At 40.5% G+C, this 21,246-nt stretch overlaps 1 long non-coding RNA gene across 1 annotated transcript; it reads left to right on the top strand.

Moving 5' to 3' along the window:
* The first annotated feature begins 14,029 nt into the window (after window positions 1-14,029).
* LOC146557472 (uncharacterized) lies at window positions 14,030-19,846 on the top strand. Its single transcript, XR_014888582.1, has 3 exons — window positions 14,030-14,137; window positions 15,759-15,846; window positions 16,858-19,846. It is a non-coding gene; the product is annotated as an uncharacterized LOC146557472 (long non-coding RNA).
* Window positions 19,847-21,246: the final 1,400 nt, after the last annotated feature.

The following is a 21,246-nucleotide window of genomic DNA, read 5'->3' as shown; positions in this document are numbered from 1 at the left end:
TTTATCCTACACTTCCTTCCAGGCTGTCCAGTGATTCTTTGCACCTCAGAGGCTGGTTTTGTTTCTTTCACTACAATCTAATTGGGAGGCTGTTCAGGGACTACTGGTATGAACTAGAGCAGAATGAGACGACACCAGTGGTTATTAATTTGATAACATAAATGAGCAGCTCATCTCTGTCATCGTGATGTTGGACAAATCAATGTTGTCTGTTAGACGTGAGCAATTACAGATTTAATCAAAACATCATCTCATCATGGCGAGCACTGGGACTAATCACTTACACTGACTTTAACAGTTCGTGTGCGGCTACAGTGACGTCTAACAGTAAAGGCAGTTTACTGTGAACTCTACTGTCCAAACTCTATACTGGTTCATCCATCATTAAATACATATTTAACGTGCATAGTTAGGATAAAGGTCAGCTCACAAATAATAAAAGGATGAGAACATTTCTTTAAAAATCAACAAAAGCGAGCACCAAAGATGTACAGCATAGATTATGGTTCTTTTAAAAAGTTATCAGTTAATATTTGGTTGTATTTTTGTGTTTTTTGAGAGTTTTTAAGCATTTCAGTCTTTATTACATAAATTGCTATAGTTACCTGTTTGACATAGAAACTCTATAACAGCTAACTGCAAGAGTTAATATAGTTTTATAATTAGTTTTTATTTACATTTAGAGTTTTTAATTCAGTGCAGTTTAATTAGTTTCCAAAGCTGATTTTCTAACAAATGTTTGTTTATGGATTTGTTTCAATAAACACTGGAAATAACTGGAATAACATTTTTACTAAGCAGATTACAAAAATGATGCTTTTTTAAATCATTTTATTTTGTTTTTATGTTTTTCAAGTCTGTTTTTCCATATCTATTTTTAGTTTAGTTTTGGTTAATTATAACAACCTTACTAACAGCTCGAGAGTATTTTTTAAATTTCTTTACCAACTTTAATCTAGCCACTAATATTTCAGCAACAGTAACAAGTGATAATCACTTAGCCAACATTTGTAGTTTGATAAACTATCGTCTATCCTTCATCGATCTTAAGACTTTTTCCAAAGATGAGTTTCTGAACGTTTGGTGATGTCACAGTAGCGTCTCCATCCTCTGCAGGTGTGCTCCCAGCATGAGATGCAAAACCTTTGAAAATATGAGTCATAGATGCTCAGACTCAATAACAGAAACCAGGGATGTAGTTTTCATATTCCTTTTGTTGTCTGACCAAATATCCACAGTTGAAAGAGATTTACTTTCCCATACTTGAGCCCACTATGTTACTCCTGGATTGCTATAGCACTAAAAGGCCCAGTTTTGCAAATATGTCCTATTAACTTTATTTTTATTTATGTATTTTTAACTAGAGGAACCCAGAGCATATAGCCAGTTGTAGCACACGCTGCACTGAAGCATCACTCCTGTATACTCCGGTCCTGCGCCCCATGTTCCTGCAGCCTGGTAGCAGAAGAGGGAGAGTTTTGGATCATGTTATATAAAATCTACAGCTGGCAATTTTGTCACATCCACTAAATGTCAGTCAGACCTTAATATAATCCCCTACTGCGTCTGTTATTGGCGGCGCATAATTCAATCTATAGCATTTTTTTCCAGTGAGCCAGAGTCAGAGTTTTCTCAGCGACTCTGGGGTCATGCTACGGGAAGTGTTGGAATAGGATTGTGAGCTGAGATGTCATTACTGACTCGTTGCTGCTGTTCTCATTATAAAAGATCAAGTGAAACAGCAGCTGCTTTGCTGCCTCTGGAAAGCTGTGATAATAATTGTGTGTGTGTGTGTGTGTGTGTGTGTGTGTGTGTGTGTGTGTGTGTGTGTGTGTGTGTGTGTGGTGTGTGCAGAGCTGGGCAAACACTGTATGACTGTGGGAAAGAGAAGAAAGAACCATAAAACCAGCATTTTACTACTTATGTCAGTAGAACAGTATCATGTCACTGAAATCCTTTTCTCCATAAAAAGAGAGAGATGTTTCCAATATAAGCAGGAGCGGTAAAATCCTAGACATACTATACTATCCACTGACAGATGCATACCTATCAACTTATCCCAGATCATCCCAAGGTCAAAGGGAATTTTCGGCGTAAGGCAATAGAGTCTATCAAGCTGTTCCAGAGTCTGTTTAATATGGCGGTCGTATCATGCTGAGTTAGCCTTTAGAGCCGACCGCCATTACTTTCTCGGATTGAGTGATGAGAGACCTCATTGAAACGCATATGTAATGGCAGAGTCCGCTGAAGTCAGTCTTTCCTCTTATTGCTTCACACACTATATAATATAAATTTCACATAAACAATCATTATCTCCACCCAGATAAGTTTCCCTGCTCTTGGAAACACATGGCGGCCCTGAAGGACAGAGCCCCGCTGCAGCGTCGCCTCTGTGTCGTATCTCACACTCACGCGTTTTCTACATAAACAGTTCGGACTGGCTGTGATCCCTGCACAGCACAGTCTGACTTTCTATCTGTTAAATCTATTTTTGATCTTCAGTTTCACATTTAGAGCCTTTTTAAAACACCCTAGAGAAAGCGATCGCTTTATTGTCACATGTCCAGCTGAATAAAAAAGCAGGTTTTTACTTGGAAGAAAGGGTTCAGCACTTCCTGATATACATTCAAACGACTGTATCGATGGTGCCGTCCTCATTAACGTATCAGTGCCAACACTGGTAGTTGCTTCAGTCACTCATCTTAACCTCGAGTTGAAGTTTTTCCAGCGTCTTGACGGCACTGATAGTTTAGAGTTTTCTTTTTGTCCGGCGGTTGTTTAATCTGATCGCCTCATCGCCTGTTTTCTGCTTTTATTGGATGGTTTGGGACTCAAATGAGTCCTGTTCACGTTGTCGTCCAACTATCCTTTAATATTTTGCTTTAAAATGTCGTAAAATATGACTCTACGTTTAGTTGTGCGTGTAGGTTAAAAAGCTTTGCATGTGGTGAGGATGATGTTTTGCTCAGTTTTTGAAAAACGACCTGTTATAACCCGTTTATAACACATGTACCACCTGAAATATCTCCTTAAACTGCTTTGTGCTGGAGATGCAGAAGCATTAATTTATGGCATGGAGTATCTCATTGATCTATTCAGTTATTGACGGCCACGGGGAGAGGCAACTGGAGGTAGCATTTATTTAATGTCAATGGTTTAACCAGAAGACGAACAAACGCTCACCAGTATCCACTTACTGAGTTAACATATGTGCTTCTAAATCCTGCCATCGACCTTGTCTTAACAACCCACAGACAGGAGACCTGGCAGTAATTCTCCAACAATACTCGTCTTCAGTTTGACATTTACTGACATGATGTAAACGACACCTTTTCTTGTGCAGCAGCACTTTGGATTGGAAATGAAATTCTTGAGTGTGATGTTTAAGTGTCTACTTTCAGCAGTGTTTTGGAGTTGTGCCTTGAACGAGCTCCAAATGTGTTGAACTTGACCTCTGAACTTTGACTGTTTGCTTCAACTTCTCACCCACCGATGACGTGACCAACCTTAAACACTCTGAAAGTCAAGGAAGTCAGCCGTCACAGCTCACAGCGTTTCAGAATACAGAACCAAGACTGAGAAACCAGGGGGCGCTCTAACGAAGCCTCCGGCTGATTAAATCTATCAACACACCTTTAAAACTGACTCGCTTCATTTTGTCGGCATGTGTTGGATTTGAGAAAGAATAATTGCTTTGTCCTCTCTCTAACAATGCTGGGTAACAATCCTAACAACAAACCATTATTTTGTGGAATTAAACTTGTCCATTCTGCATTATCCACCACAATAACTACGCTCCCTTAGCCCAAAAGGATAATTAACAGGGAAGACCTTGTTGAGCAAAGCTTCAGCATGGAATGGGTTTTAGAGTCGAAATAAGGGTTTTAAGACCCTGTACCAAGTGTACACAGCTAATCCCGGCATTTTTCTGGTTTGTGCCTCTAGCTGCCCCATGCTTGTTAATTAACCTACTCAAGCTTGTTGGTTGCTGAAGTTGTGTTTTGAGGGCAGTTCATGTGGTTCGCCAACCTGTAACTTTTCCTCTTCACTCATCAGCACTTGCCAGAAAGCTTTTCCTGTTTATTTATTTGCCCCAGTTGCCTGGAAGATGATTAATCCTTTTAATTCTCTAGAACTTAAACTGTTTAGTTTGCAAATGCAGACTTTTCTCCATTTGGATCGTTGCCAAGCGAAGGATTGGAAGGGATGAATAGATGGGTTGCTGTCGTTAACCTTTAGAGGTACTGCATTGCAAAGTGGGATATTTCTGCAATATTTCTGAAATTTGAAAGGTCACGCTGTCAGCAAAGCAGAGTTTATGCCTTTCTTTACAGACAGCTTTCTTCATAAGAGTGTAGCAAGGTGGAAGTGTAAGAAAAGCTGCTGCTGAACTGAAGAGACAGGAAGAAAACAGTAGGCACTTGAAGAAAACTGCCCTCAAACACTCTTGCAGGGTCACGTTATGATGTAAAAATGATGCATCACCCAGTATCTCCACTGCATCCTTAAATCTGTCTCATTTAGCTCTACTAGCTGCCTCTAAAATGTAGCAGAGAGGAGTTGTAACCTTGTACTCGTGCAATGCGAGCACCGAGGGAACATCCACTGCTTCTACAAAATCCAAGGCACCATAAGAGCAGGAGGAAGAGCAGTCATCGAGTCAGTGCGGAAGTATCAGACACACAATAGTTTTTACATGTACTAAACTAATGGTGTGAGCAGGAAGTGAGCAAAATTCTTGCATTCTTTGCTGAAAGACCAGTCAGTTGGTTCAAGTACCAACGCTTACATCGTTTTATGTGGTCTTTGGTACAATTACAGCTCCACAGGTTCACTCACCCACCCAGGAAGAATCTACATGCTTTCTTTCCCAGTAAGAGTTCACAGGGAAGTTTTAGTTTGTTTATTTTTAAGTCACAAATCATTTTTGGGATATTGATGGTCAGCAACGTGGCAAAAACCGACAGTGTTGCTACTTGAGGAAGCATCAGAAACCTGAGAATGCCCTTTCAGACACCAGGTCAGTAAGATCGTAAGAAAATACTCAGTATTATGACAGGTTTTGTTACTGATCAAGAAAAAGCAACTTCCTCTCTGATTTGAAGCCCCGTAAATCCCAAAGCCTCCTGGCTGCATCTCTTTGTCCCGAGTCAAATCTGTGAAACAATCTGTGCAACTAATCTAAATGCTTATGTTATTTTTCAGTGGATATTATAAAGAATATAAATCATAAACTAAATGCTGTCTAATGTTAACACTGTGGTTTATTTCTATAACCTTTTACAGTTTGGAGTGATTATATTCAACTTCTGTCATTTATCCACTTGTTGGCAAACATTAAGAAAAAAAACCAAAAAATAAACTACACATATTCAGAAATGGGATATTATCTAATATGAAGTGGTGATATATTTCGGGGGTTTTGGAAATAAACCTTGTAAATTATAAGAAAAGACTGCCTCATATAATTATAAAGTAATCAAAGTGCTCTGTTTCAATAACTGTAAAATATTCAGAATGTACCTAAATCAACCATCAAAGTCAGAAGTTCACTCTCAGCTCTAAAACTGCAGCAGACACTGTGGTCGACCTCAGCTCGTTCATCACTGAGGGCACAGCTTCCATTTTCAGAAAGAAAAAACGATGTTAGGATTGTCTGGACGACGGAGCTTTGCGCTGACCTTCAGCGGGAGCTTCACGTGGTGGCCGGTCGATCGACCCACACTGTGTGAGGGAAAGTGTCAGCTTCTCGCTGTGGAGGGAAGCCAATATAAATGTGTGACAGTGGGACACATTGTACATGTTTAATAAAACTTATCGCCTGTACTCTGTAGGTTATGTAATAACAAATATTATAGTAAAAATCTAATGCCAGTGTTTACTAAGGTCCTTTGAGAATACACAGAGTGTTACAGACCTGCTTCTGTAGCTCGTTGACACTCGTCTGACTTTGAGTTCACAGATGTGGTGAACAAAAAACACTACAGCTGTGAGCAACCCTGCACACCAACGTTTGATGACTGAGGGTTAATTAGGGAGTGAAAACATGACTTTTCAGAGGAGGTGAGTTTATTTTGTTTTTTAATAGTTTTTGTAATATCGCTGAGATGGCTGTTATATTTAGTCTGCTTCAGTGTCCACAACAGAAAACCTGCGAGACGCTTGATGATTTAAACTCTGGTTGAATTAAATATTCATGGTTTTTGTTTTTTCGTGTCTCTACAGCTGATATAAAATGCTACAGTCTACACTTTGGGATTGCTGAATATGAAACAAATGTCCTTTTCTTTTGGCTTAAAATACCCAAAATGACTTCCTGCAACTCTTTCTGAACTTGGATCATTTAGGAGGGACGAGCCATGACACATGATACATACATATTAGGGGTGCAACGATATTCGTATCGATATTGAACCGTTCGATACAGTGCTTTCGGTTCGGTACGCATATGTATCGAACAATACAACATTTGTAATTTATTTTATCAATTTTCCTTCTGACGATGCTGTCTGTGTTGAGCGCTCAGTGAATCTGTGTTCGACTACTCCGCCTAGGCTGCACTGTCGAGCGCAGATCCACTGAGCGCTCAACACAGACAGCATAGTCAGAAGGAAGAGCGCAGGGCAAGCTAGCGAGACAGAAGTTAAGCTCTCCTTACAACATGGACCTCCCCCACCCTCATTCAGATCTGGCGTTTGGAATTATTTTGGTTTTCATGTGACGTATGACCCTGAAGGTAAGCGAGTCATGGACTAAAGTAAAACAGTATGTTGGATGTGCCACGCAATGCTCAATTACATTGGTGTGAACTAGTGTGTTAGCGCAGTTAGCTCGTTAACGTGTTGGCCGTCTAGCCCCATGCACGGGGCGATCGGCGGTAGCTCGTTAACGGAGATTTGCCGTGTTGTGGCGTTAAGGTCATTTCAACGAGATTAACCTGAAAGCACTAGTGGGAACACAACGAATATGACTGCACATTTACACCGACATCATCCTAGTGCAAAGACAAAAACAACAAGCATGCTACTAACTTTAGCCGAGTCATTTAGACAGCTGTTAGCACATGATTCTCCTTATGTGTTTAATATGCTGCTGAGAATATAGCCCAGAAGAAGCGGATAGTATAGCTTTTATTTTGGAAAGAGACATTTCTCTGTAATAAACTCTTTTCCAAAGATGAGTGATTCCTCAATCAGATACAGGGCTCGCAATATCGCTAGCCCGACGTCCTGGAGCTAGAGATTTTTCCAGTCGGGCTACCAAAATCTCTCTCTGCCCTGCCCGTCGGGCTATTGTAGGAAAAATATATGTCAATGCTTTTGCATTCTTTCAGAAATGTAGCTGGGTAATTATGTCATTGGCATCGGTGAGCCACTGTCAATATGTGACATATTGAAGTCGCGTTTGAATTTGCGCTTGTTTTTTTGCTTTCACTTTGCAATCGTGCGAACTGTGTATAGAGAGCGACAGCACTGATCTGTGAGTGATGATAATTTGTGCACCAATCCCTCTGACATCGTCTTATTAATCGTTAGCTTACTATGCAAACATGACAAGTGAAATCTCCCGCAGCAAGCTTAAACATGTGAGAGGTTGATCGCAGAGAATCGCTGAGCTTATGTGAGTGCGTGTGTAAAAGCATTTCAGTTCTGCTGAGCCAAATAAGACAGGTCGGGGTGAAGAAGTGACAGCCAAAGAAAAGCTTACCACAAAACGGAGAAGTTATGACAAATCAGACTATAAGGCAAAAAGAAAGTGCAGCTTTATGGTTTCATGGACAAAAGAAATTCTGTGGCTGCAATATGACGAGCTAAATAACCAGGGCTGCACATAAGTGGTCCGCAGGTGCGCATTCGCTGTCAAAATAAAAAACACGCACAAGGGTTAGGGTTAAATTTAAAAACTGTACTTTTGAGTTAAAATATATAATTTATAATTTTAATAATTTTATATAATTTTAATAAATGACAAATTAAAAATGCATGAACATTTTTTTGTATCGAAAAAATATCGAACCGTGGCACCAAAGTATCGAACCGAACCGTGAATTTTGTGTATCGTTGCACCCCTAATACATATGTATAAATGTGCTATGTGTGCCAGTAGCTTCTAGCTAAATTTCATGTGGTCCTTTATGATACTCAGGTAACAATAAGTGCAACATTTGGTTCTTTCAATATCTGTTAATAAGTCTGTAAATAAACTGCAGCGAATCTCTGTGTGTCAGCATCAGCTGCTGTTAGCAGTGGAGCTAAAGCAGCGTTGTGGAGGTGTTTCACATCTGCTACACAAACAGCTCCCGCCTGTCTCGTTCTGACTCTTGCTGAGTTTGGAATAACAATTTTGGGAATCTTTTTTTCCCACTTATTGTGAACTTGACTGATACATTTCCATATTTCAGCTCAACCTCACACAAGATTTGTGACCATAGCTGACAGCAGGATGCAGGACCAGTCCGTCTGCCTTTCAATATAAAGCCTTGAGGCAGCTGTTGTTATATAAACAGTTGCTATATGAGTAAAATGATATTGAACTGAACTGAATATATTGTCGTTGCTCCTTATTATTCTACAAAAATCTAACAATTGATTAAAACACCTTTTAAAGGGGTAAAGGTGAATTTGATGACTTTTGAATATTGATAGTTGTATTTATGTATTTAATTATTCAATATCATGTAATCCATCAGATATATCTTGTGAGCCTTTGGCAGGATCTCACCATCAGATCAGAACCACGGGAGACTTTATTATGTTGTGTTCATAAGAAAGCAAACAGAATTATGAGTGAGCGCACCAATGGTGTGGAAACGTGCAACGAATCAAAGCTGACATAAAAACTGACCTGTCTTCCTAACATGCAGCTCTGTGTATTTTGTGATTTGATATGTTGGGACCAGTGAGTCAAAGGGAAAAACAAAGAACACAATTTCACGTCTCTTTCTGTCTTGTGGGAGCAGATCTCGTTTTATTTGTGGGACTTTGTGTTGAAGCTCGCTCTGATGAAGGGCCTGCTCAGAGTGATGCAGAAATAAATAGGCGAGACCGATGTAGGACTGTCTGTCGATTGATTTTCAGAGGCGATCCTTGTACCATCCTTGGCTCTCATATCATATCTGTCTCCGATGTCAGCCCCCAGATACCCATCAGAGATGAAAAACCCAGACAGAGTGCCATGTAATAGTGCTTTGAACCCAGGGCAGTGGGACTTTTCAATCAAAGCCCAGATGGAACGAATGCCCTTGCACACAGCAAAGAAGCGTCAGCATTATTTATCCTCTCACCAATGTTTCATGGCTTTTGGAATTGAAAAATAAATGGGCACGTTCTCTTTTTTTTTGTAGTATCTCTTTAATATAAAATCACACGTTGCAGTGTGTGTGTCAAGAAGCGAGCTTTTGAAAAAACCTCTTTTTTCTTTCCTTTTTTTAAGAAACGCTCAGAAGTTCACCTTCATGACTGTCTTTGTAGTTTCACAGGAGACACTGAGTCATTGTTGAGTGTTATTATCACGTTCTGGCTCTGAAAGCAGCATCATTCACAGCAGCACTAGTTGTGACAACAGAGAATATAAGAGCGATGTCCTCTGTGGGTGAATCTGACGTCTTCCTGCTCAAAATGCACCTCAGACACAATGTAACCACTTTTTATTAAATTGGCTAACAGCTTAAATCAAAGTTTGAGTGAGCGCCAGCAAATTAAATGAACCTACAGTTAACATGCATTTAAAGCCAACTAAATTGCTTCTCCGTTATTCAGCGGGGAGGCCACTGTAAGAAAATGGACGTGAAATAAGAAAGTACTGAATCATGGAAAGAACAAATCACTGAAGCAGTTCCTTCCAGTGAATCTGTGCATGAGTCCCTTTATTGGCCTAGATTGCAGTGCGCTCGGGGTGTGACGGTTCAGCCTCACCTCATTCAGCTTTTGAAGTCGGGTCAGGAATACTTGCCCCGTGTTTTGGCTGCATGGCGGCAAAATATTGCTCCGTCTCCCAGTGTCTTCACTTTCACAGACATTTGGAAGCACTGTGTGCCCCCCTGCCACCAGTCTAATGCGGGGCCATGTGGACGATTTTGTGGGAAATCTTTGAAATGGAAATTGGCTGGGAGGAAGCATCGTGTTTCTCTCGAAGAAGGAGTGCAGGAAAACAGGGAGGGTGGACGAGGGGCATTTCGGAAGCCCTGCTCACTGCTCGAGGTCACAGAGATGTAATGATGGGCTCGGGATGAGCTGGGGTTTGCTGGAGGATTACCGTCTGTCGTTGGAGCTGGAGCGGCTCTCCAAGGCCAGTGTTTCAATCCCCACAGAGCAGATTTGCTTCCAGTGCCAATGTGAAAAGAGACGGGCAGCACGTGAGGCTCGCTGTGGCGAGCGGCGCCTTCACAGCAAAAGCTGGAGGCCAACAGAAAAAGCAAACAGTGGACTATCTTCATCTTGGGCTGTTGTATAAACTATGACCTGTATTCATATTATCAGATACGTGATTAATATTTGATTATGACTCAGAGTGCGATTTATTATGCTAAAAAATGCTTTAACATATAAACAAATGAAACTAATAATATTAAAAAAGATAATAATTAAGTGGAATCTGTGACATTAATTAGTGGGTCAGCTCAACGATACGAACACAGTTTCCTGAGTTGTCGTTAGTCGTGCACATGCTGCCTTATTTATTTGTTCAGCTTTGAAACTGGAGTAACCGAGAGGAAAACAGATGTGGGCGTTCACAGGACTGAAAACACTAAATATCACCATCACGCAGACACAATTAACTAAGCTTCTTCATGTTACAGAAGTTCATGGTTGTATTTAAAATGTTTCTTTTAAGACTTAAAATATGTAAGTTTTACAAACCAGAATGAGAATATATTTATTTACAGTGTTAAAATAAAATGTGAATAGATAAGTGTAAACAAAATGAATGTATACATTCACTATATTATATATAAACGAGCCCATCAGTAATAATTACAAATGATGCTTTAATCACTGCAAGGCAGAAGTAATGTTTTAGTGTGTTCGGGCTTGATTTTATCGCCCTGTACCATCTGCCCGATGGCAGAAATTCAAACAATAAGAAAACAATCTTAACAGAATATTAATAAATAATAGTCAGATGAATACTTTAAGGATATTAAGTACAGATAAATGTGCTCTCCTGTTGCCCATCATGTTAGAGGATCATTTATTGTGTTTTACATTGAACTAAACCTGAACTTCCTGCACTGAGTACCTGCATGTTCCACGTCATCCTGGTCAAAGTGTCTGGACTGCTGAACACTTCCTCCTCTCAGTGGCTCAGATCTTGGCTTTACAGCAGAGTCTGAGGGTCCAGGCAGCTGTAAGCCAGCTGGAGGAGGATATGACATCAGTGACAATGGCAATGCCAGTGCTAGCTGTTTAGCTAACAATGTTTTGTCAGGCACTGGTGTTACACATGCTGCGGTGTTATTTAGTGTGTATCTGTGTCCAGCTGGCATGTTCATAATGGAAAAAGATGCGTGGCTGGAGGCCTGACGGGTCGTAAAGGGAAACGAGGATCACGGTTAAATTTGCCAAATTGAATTTGACACAAAAGTCCTCTGACAAAGTTAATACACAAGGAAGGAAGTCGTCTGCAGTGTACTGAAGAATTCACACTAACTTTGAAGTGCACACATTGGAAAACTATCAAACAAAGACAAACACATTTACAGTATTTAAAATTACTTCTAAGTAAATGATTACTAAGTACAAACAAAGTGAATGAGCCCGTTTAAACTGTGCATTTTGAGACAGGATTTGAGTCCGTGTTGGGAATATTTGGTATGAAGGAACGCCGCTGAAGGCTCCAGAGCTCAAAGTAGGAAAACAGGAGAAAGGGACAGTGAGGCGGAGAGAAGACAACGACCGGAGGGTATTCCTGTTCAACAATCGATTCTCATATTAACATCGATAGTTTAATCAATTTGTAGTTTATCATAAACAGGAGCAAAGTGGAAGGTAACTGTATTATTGGGATGGTCTAAATGATCAGCAGGAACTGTTTCTTCTTCACGTCTCACAGCGATGTCCCAAATATGTAAGTAAAGATGCGCCATGCAGTCATCTGTGAAGCTATTTCACCTCCACAAACAGCCAAGACGTGGTTTGTGACACGTGCAGCGAGGCCACAAACACAAAGGTAAAAACGATGATGAGTTTATGATGAGGGGAGGGACAGGATGCTGACAGGGCCAGACAGGCATCGCTCACAGAGTCCGGGCAGTGTCCAGGTACACAGGTGTTGGTGACATGTAGCACTGTGACCAAATCATGGGAAGTGACTGACATCTAGGTTCAGGTTTTTGTGTTGATCTTTAAACAAAGGGAATTTCCCTCATTCTTAAAACTACGGAAATTCTTTTACATGAATAAATATGGCTCTGAAATAAGTAATGAAATAATAGATAGCTGCATGAGCCTCCAGCTGATCCGCCGTCCACATCACTTTTTAAAAAACGTTTCCAAACACATCACATTTTTGTTCCGTATCAGATCAGTATTGTTGATACCAGCTTAAACTTTACTTGGCATCAGATTTGAAATAAAAACAGTGGTATCGCACATCACCAGTAATCAATGCGGGATGTAAACACGGTGTGAACAATGATGGCAGCTGTTGGTTGTTACATTTAGACAAGCTGGATGATGCCAGTGAGGTTTTATCACTGTTTAATTTGCAAAGGTTACAGTAGAACAAAGACGGGGCAGAGTGCTGCTAGGTTTGGTGACAGGTGGACAAATAGAGCTTGCTGTCATCAGCATAACATTTATAGAAGATATGACAGAAGAAGGCAGCTCTCTGGGGGACTGTGGTACTAACTAGACTTACAGTTTTTGAAATGAATGCAGCTAAAGATAGGTTTGAAGCAGCGTAAAGGTGTAGCAGTGATTCCAGTTAGTCTGTCAAGAAGAACGTTCGTGTCAGAGGCAACACTCAGATCAAGCAGGTTAAAAAAACAGAATCAGTCATTTGTGATTTTAACCAAGACGATCAGGTACCAGATCAAACATCACTATGTTGTAATAATTCACTCAAGGTTTTGTCTGGCTGTAAGAGATTCCTGCTTTTGGAAAGAGAACATACAGAACAGATGTTGTTAGATGGTACCAAATATTCCAGTGTACCTCTGCGCTGCTGCTCCTGCAGTTCAGCTGCGACATAAGACATCCCCACCCCCAACCCACATGGAGTTAGGGTGGGGTTAGTGTTTGGTCAGTGTCCACGTCATTTCGTCTTTGCTGTCTGGACCCAAATGGAAAAGAATTTAACAGAAGAACGGCAGTAAAACTGTGTAGACTTCATTAGAAAGATAATCTAATGTAATTGGTGTGTAGCTAAACCGCTAACCCCAAACCTAATATTCACCTTATTAAACATTCAGAGGAGACCTGTCCATCTCTCTGGCTGTGTTTAGAAGAATATCACAAAACAGACAGAAGCTGAAAATAAAACTGAAGTTTCCTCGTGGTTATACGTCACTGCTGAAGCAATGTAGGTGAGCTGCCCCTTTAAGCTTACACGATCAGCTCTTGCTGTAGCCCAACAGGCTCCTTATTTATTACAGTGTGTGGACAGTCCCCGAGGTAGCTGAACCTTTGACCACCGCGCAGTGTCAGTGGGCTGAAGAGACAAGATGAAGAGGCAGTCAGCTTTCTATCAGCAATCTTCTTCACCTTTCCCCCTGAGCTCTCCTTAAAAATCTGGAAGCCATCACCGCTCCTTCATATCTCCCTCCGGCTAGATATGAAGTGAGCTCACATTATAAATATCTCCATTCTGTTTGATTGCCCTCCAAATAAGTCACACTGTTCAAACAAGCACAGAGCACTGCTCCGTTGCCTCCCATTGCCTGGCTTTGAGCTATTGACGCTGCAGCTGACGATTTATTATAGGCACCTTTCCCAAGTGACCGATAAGCATTGTGATGGATGCATGATTTTACTGTGCCAAAAGAACTTTATCTCACTCCTCCAAGCTACTATCTCGAGCGGGCTGATGAGCTGTGCTTATTCTCTCTCCTCTGACTTTCTCTCCCTTTCTTGCATCCTTCAAATGGAAACCACAGCGAGCCTCATCCTCCAAAGAAGCCATTTCACCAGGAACAAAGGTATTCTATTATTTACTGATTTCGTTATCTATGCACTTTGTGGCTTCTAGCATTCTTTCCGGTTTATTTGCTTGTGTTTATGCGCGCGCTTGTCAGCCCCTGTATAGAGCGCGTGGATACCGATGAGTTTACAAGCATATGCATATGTGCATGTGGCGGCGTTCAAGCTGAGCAGAAAACCGCGTTGTGTCCTTGATGCTGTTTCCACATTGTCTTTCTGTGCTCTAGATGCAATATCCAGCTATTTAGAAAACACAACTATCAATCATCTCAATTACTGCTGGCAAACTTCAAAGCGCTTTTGACTTGCTGCTCATTTTCTTTCTATTAGTAACACTCAAGTGGGCAGAAATACAAAAGAGCAGAAATTACAAAAAGACGTGCGTCTGTGTGGCTCTGTGGTGTGATGGAAGTGACAAGAAATGTCTTCACTTTTAGGCTGAAAGGTTCAACATGGCATCTGTTCCAGCTGATTTTGTGTTAAATGTCACATGCATCTATTTATTAATTCAAACTCATTGGATCTGTGCATACTAATTATACATACATGACGCCGTGTGTGAGAGAAACGGATGCTCGGGGCAGAAATGTTTATTTATCTACAAAACAGGTCAACAATCTTTGCTGTTCATGTTCAGGGTGCTAGTATATGTATATGCTCATTTATAGCTCATTACATAGGGCTGTGAATATGACCAAAATCTCATATCCCGATAAAGACATCTATCGTCCCGATAACGATATAAATCACAAAATTTTAACATTTTCTGTAAAGTCTGTGAATCTCGAGCAGCTCGACTTGCGTGAAGTATTTCCAGCTGCGCGTCGTGTACCCGGAGTCGAGTGTTTTAACGATGCATGAAACTATACATTTTTAGACATAAGTTGTAACGGCGCCGTTTCCTTTGTGAGTATTTATTACACGGCGTGCTGCAGGGAAAAGCCTGCTCTAACGTTTGAGTCTAAGGTTTATTTTTTAGCACCTGGCGGCTCTTTTTTACTTCTCATCCGTAAACACTCTGCATACTTTTTCACGTGATTCAGTTTATTTTGAAAAGTCTCAACAGGATCTTGAGCTTTATTGTGAAAGGCTTGTGTGGAAAATAAACAAGCGGACACCCGATGGTTTTACCATCGTTGTTGCTAACGACAACGCATAAAAACAGGCGCTTGTCCGTTCGTTGTGTGGTTTTATTAAATATAAGAGAAAGAGAGAACTTTAAGAAATGAATACAGCCACTACAGTGACACAAAACGATGAAAAAATATTACCGTAAACAGTTTATTTTACGACACCACGAAACAAACGATAGCGTAAAATGAAACGATAGATGTTTTTATATCATCATCTGATATATATCGTTATATCGAACAGCCCTATGATTACATAACATTTGATGTTTAGTGTTTAATTAGGAACACCACACATGACACAGCAGCAGTTTATGTTAAAACTCAGACTCTAGTTCAGTCAAATTTAATAACTGTGATGGACATAAATGTAAATTTGCCGTCTACATTAGAGAGATCTCTTTGTGTCCGATGTCCGACTGCGTGGACAGTCATCTGTAAATATACTTTTATATAAGAAGTAAATCTCATTTTAATGCTGCTCACCTAGGACTGGGTCACGGGCCTGGAGCAAGGAAGCCCAGACCTCCACAGCCACCTCGTCCTGCTCATTTGAGGGAATGCTGCAGCATTCCCAGGTGAGATGAGTGATGTAATCTCTCCAGCTTGTGCCGGGTTTACCTGAGGACATAAATGCAAAAGCCACAAGCGCAAAATAGTGTCGAAAATGAAGATTTTAAAGGGCAATACCAAGGAGCATAGACCAAAATGTCTCTGGATGCAGCTTAACAGAACTACATCCAATCTGAGTTACAAAGGGAGCAGCGTGCAGACATGGCTATAAACACGATGCAGTTTACTAGAGGTGGGAATCACCATACATCCCACGATACGATATTATTGCAATTTTTAAAATATTTTGCGATATTCAGATTCTGTCCATAAAGGTAAACGTTATCAATATTCATTTTATCTAATATCAAAGTCTCGCACTCAGTCTTTCTCTCATTTCAGTTTTATTGTTGACAAACTGAACGGTTTGTATTACAGTCTAGTCCAACTTAACTGAATGCAACCATCTGGTACAATTATAGCTATTCTGAACTATGCAATATGAAAACTATGCAGCCCATTCAGCAACTGAAGAACTTGAAAGTAAATTAAAACAAAATATAATTTTACATTAAATAAAAAAGTTTTAAACGTAATTAAAATAAAACATGTCTTAAATTAAAATAAGTAAACTGTCATGTTTATTGCTGCCAAAAACAGTTAAACACATTTGGACAGTGAAGGAATGTCAGGATTCTTGCTCAGAAAAAGGATCAACATGCTCTGAAGTCAGAGCACAAAAACCTTTTTTGTAACAAAATATCGATTTCTGCTGTCCCTGCATCGATACATTATTAGCAAACAAAATATCACGATACTACACAGTATCGATTTTTTCCCCCACCCCTAAAGTTTACCAAAGTAACACCAGGACGTCTACTGTATGCTGTGTAGTTCCCAGACTTGGATTTAGACAAGTCCAGATGACTTGTATTATCTTTAAAATAGGCTCTATATACACTGAATGAAATACCTTATTTAGAAAAATTCAACATTTCAGTTTACTGCTTTTTAACAAATTCGATCATCTTTTGCAGCAAAACCCACTGAGGCCACATCTTTGGACGTGGCACAGGAAATGGAAGCGAAATCACTGAAGACGCAGCTGGAAACATTACAAAAGATGAAACGTGAATTCAAAGCAAAACACAGAACAAACTAATCAGCAGCAACCACACAGAACAACCGCATCCAGTCACACCAAACGACAGCAATCTTTGTTTGCTAAACAACAAGAGAATAAACAGAAGACATTCCAGCAGAGCTATACCAGTGGAAAAAAGTAAAATGCCAAAAATGAACAAATAAAAAAATATAGCGTTTTGCTGTCATATTAAGTTAGTTCGGAAGCCAAGTAGTGCAGAACCTCCTGACAAGAGTCTGAACAAAGTCATTGACCTGTTTGAATGTCACATGATCTGATTCACATCTTCTCAGTGGCTGCTGCAGCCGAGGTTAGTGCCAACAAGCTTCACTTTGGGAAAGGGATTCATCAAACCAAAGCATCAATGCACTGAAAGCTTTAACGTTACATACATCACAGAGGTGGCATTTACAGGGCTTTTCATCTAACGTCTGCGTACTGTGTTTATGAGCAGGCAAATGGCGACAGTGGGAAGGAAAAACTCCCTTTTAACAGGAAAAACCCTTCAGCAGAAGCAGGCTTGCAGAGGGACGGGCATCAGGCAAGGAGACAGGACAAAAGACACTGTGGGAGTGAGTCAGAATCCCCACTTCACTATGATTAATATTTACAGCTTCAAGATCACCAGCAAGTTATTTGGGATTGATCCTCTGTGGAAAAAAAGAAAACAAATTTCCACCTAAATGTCTCAGATATTTCCACTGATTGTCCAAGAAACTAATTTTACTTTGAGTCACGCTGCTAGCAGACTAACCCACTGGCACAGCTACTGTCAAACACATGAAAAACTTCAGATTTCATTCATTTTTGATGGACGTTACTGTACCCGCAGCAGTCGTCCCAGAAAAAGTAGAAAAACATGATGTGATCAAGGGTCCGTATTTACCGCTGAGACTTTTCAATTAGGCCTGTTTGAAGAGAGATTCTGTTTTCAGTTCCCTCAGTTATCTGAGGCCTGTATTTAGTGGGGCCCCCTGCAATGTAATCCACCCACCCTTGTACACAATGAATTTAGCCTTGCATTCAGTTGTATTTGGCAGACGCTGCTTCCCAGCATGGAGGCACAAACAATCCGGATCCGCCGCATCACTCACCTCGTCTTCTGTCCTCTCCTTCCTCTCTGTGGTATTAAGTATCACTTGCCGCTATTCCAACGCTGTCAAACTCAATTTCAAAGTTTTTCATCTGCCAAATCCAGCTGCATTTTCCGGCTCACGTTGGTGATCACGCTGCGGTCGAGGGGGAAACGGAGCCAGAAAGTAGTCAGTGTGATTGGCGAATCTCAACGATGTCAGTGTAGCATTTCAAAGCCGGCTATCGTTCCCGAAAAACACAGCAGCTCCTGCTTTTTTGGCTGCCGCACACGCGGGACTCAATAAAATTTCTTAATTAAGGGAATGCATCTCGAACACACAGAGCGCGCTTAGTTTCTGATGTATTTACTGAGATTAAACTTGTGGATTTAGATTTGTTTTCATACATTCTAATTTCCTGTCATCATCCATTCGTCACAAAGGGAAGCCGAGCCCGACCGAGTGCTTTCCTAACACTCTGCGAGTGAGTTCATGTCAGTGCCCTGACTGCTCTTCAAATTTGCCACTACTGGAAAATGTAATATACTTGCCATGGCTGCTAATCAAAGCAAGCTGAGCGAGAAATATGTGTGTAATTTATGACATGTTAAATTTGGCTGGGGTACTTCCCTCACTCTGTTCCTTTGCATCTCCACCCTGAAATAAATTTCCTTGGGGCAGAACAACACACAGATTTCTAACCATGGGAAACAGTGTTGTTGTAATGATAAGAATGCGCGAGGCACTTTAGGCCATATATTACCCCTCCTGCTTCTAACCACTGGGTGTTTATTTACCTTGGAGACGAATTCAGCGAGACTCCCTCTGGCCCGAGCCTGAGCTCGCCGTACTCGGGCTGCAGACCCGCTTTCTAAATACAGAAGAGCAAAACTGAAGCGGGCTACCTTTATTAAATATGCTTTATTGTGGTTGCTCGCTCTTCTGTTGCAGAGCCGTTCTCCCTCGATCCTTCGGCGTGCGTCTTTGCCGATGATAATTACAGTTATACATGCTCAAGTGGACGCGCGTGCCTCATTGAAACCGATGAAATCAATATCTTAAATATGCTGTTTTTCCAAATGATGCAACATCTCATTGCATTACTAAGCAGAGCAATTACACCGTGCTCGATTGCACTTTAACAATATCTATTCGAGCTTTGCAAAACTAATAAGGAAGCACGGCGTGAGAAGGAAAACATACTTCTGTTTGTTTGCTTTGATTTACCCATCGAAAGCTTTCCCACCTGTCGCGCTGTCGACGCCTTTCACCGACATTGTGTTTGGTTGGAAAAATAAATCTTGTCAGTTCAGCAGCAGTTGAAGCAGAGTTTCAGCTCTCAGGGATGCGGCCACTCGCTTACTGTCAGTACAATCTAAAATATCTGATATCTGCATTACCTGTCTCATAAATTGTTTATAAAGCCAAAATAAACAGAAAGATGTCTGCCTGCAGTTTGAGCTTTAAACAGGATCGTGTGTGCTCATTTCAGCAAGTATATTTATGTTTCTACAAAAGTAGCTTTGCATGATTCACTGTTCAAAATAAGCCTTCTTTGTCTTATCCTGGAAGATGGTACGGCCCCTTAGTCCTCACAGTCTCTGTAAGACAGCTTTCTTCTGATTGGTTGCCCCTCAAAAACAGATGATTTGAGCAGCAGGTGGGACGATTGCTGTGGCTACTGCAAATTCTGGTATTGATACTATACCGAGTAAATACGAGGCCAGTATTGCCAATACTGATGCCGATATTTTTAACCTATAAGGCCAGCTGTTGTAATAGATCAGTGTGTCATGACTTATGAGGTCAATCATCATCGATCGACCACTGTGATGTTTACTTTCAACAATAATAAACGCCTTTCAGCTTCTCAGTATTTTGATTCTGGAATCTAAATGTGCGTCTCTCTAATCTGCTTTGGCTCAATTTCTGTTGTTTAAATGTGCCGTAGGCTATAAATAGATATACACAGAGAGGGTCAGACATTTTTCATAGAACATGTTTGAGTTATTTTTACCTCAAAAAAATATTTAACACAATTCAGTGGGCTATATACTGAGGATAGAAAAGTATTGATCCTACTGTACTAGCATCAATCCAATACCAATACAAGCGATCGATCCTCCTCTAGTGAATACAGTCAAAGCTGTGTGTCAGAGATAGCTGACCACCCTCACTGACATCATAAAGAGCCAAGACTAGAAAAGAACTCTTGAAACAGAACATTTAGAGCAGCCTGAAGCCTGAGACTTTAGTTTGACTACCTAAAAAGTTTTTGAACCTGCGAAAGCGCAAAAAGCCCCCTAGTGGAGGATAGAGACACTACTAATCGATCCCAGAAAAGGCTTACTAGCCGATCAGAGATGTATAGGTTGTAGTTCTCTTAAGTAACATGAAAGCCATTAATATAACATGAAAAATAATAAACTCTTAACCATTTTCTTACCATATTTACATTATTTTCATCCTTATATCAACTGATATGAATTAGTATTAACTGAACAGTTTTATATGCACTAGTCCTTCAACCTGTCACACTAGCACATACAAGAGGGAAAATAACAGAGAAGAGGAACCTTAGGAGGACCTTTAAATAGAGAAATGTTTTCAAATCAATTTCAACTTCATATATATCTGTGTGAATTTGTGTGATACAAGAAAATAGCACCACACTTGTCATGACTTGTAGATAAAATTCCACATAATTAGGTAGTAACTGAACAACAAAACTTCTTCTATACACATTTTCTTTTTGTGTTTTTCCATATTTCCATAGTTCTTAAATGAAGTGTAGAAAATGCAGAAATGTCGAGAGAATCACTGCTTCTGCAGAAAGTGTCCTTTATGTTACTGTTATGTTACCGACTTGATGTGACAAATAGGTCAGTTGCAGTGGTGCATGCAAACAGAACATTTTCAATAGATTGTCAAGGTTTGGGATTATTTAACACCGTACAAAAGATATTTGAGTGACCCTTAAAGAAGACTTACTGTATTCATTTCCAGAGCCTTTTCTTCACTCCTGCAGTCCAACATTGAGCGACTATTTTGTGATTCACAATTCAAAATAATCCTTGTTGCTCTCATCCTGGGCCTTGGCTCGGCTCTGTCGATTGGCTGCCTCTTGCAAACAGAAGGTTTGAACAGCATGTGGGTGGGGCATGCTCGTGGTCTAGGCTGTATGCTACAATGTCTACCTACCCATGCTC

This window comes from Mchenga conophoros, linkage group LG15, assembly GCF_057382185.1.
Source record: "Mchenga conophoros isolate Kocher_MC1m ecotype Shallow Benthic linkage group LG15, M_conophoros_male_GT1.1, whole genome shotgun sequence".
NCBI classification, from domain to species: domain Eukaryota; kingdom Metazoa; phylum Chordata; class Actinopteri; order Cichliformes; family Cichlidae; genus Mchenga; species Mchenga conophoros.
This window is presented reverse-complemented; position numbering and strand designations above follow the sequence as displayed.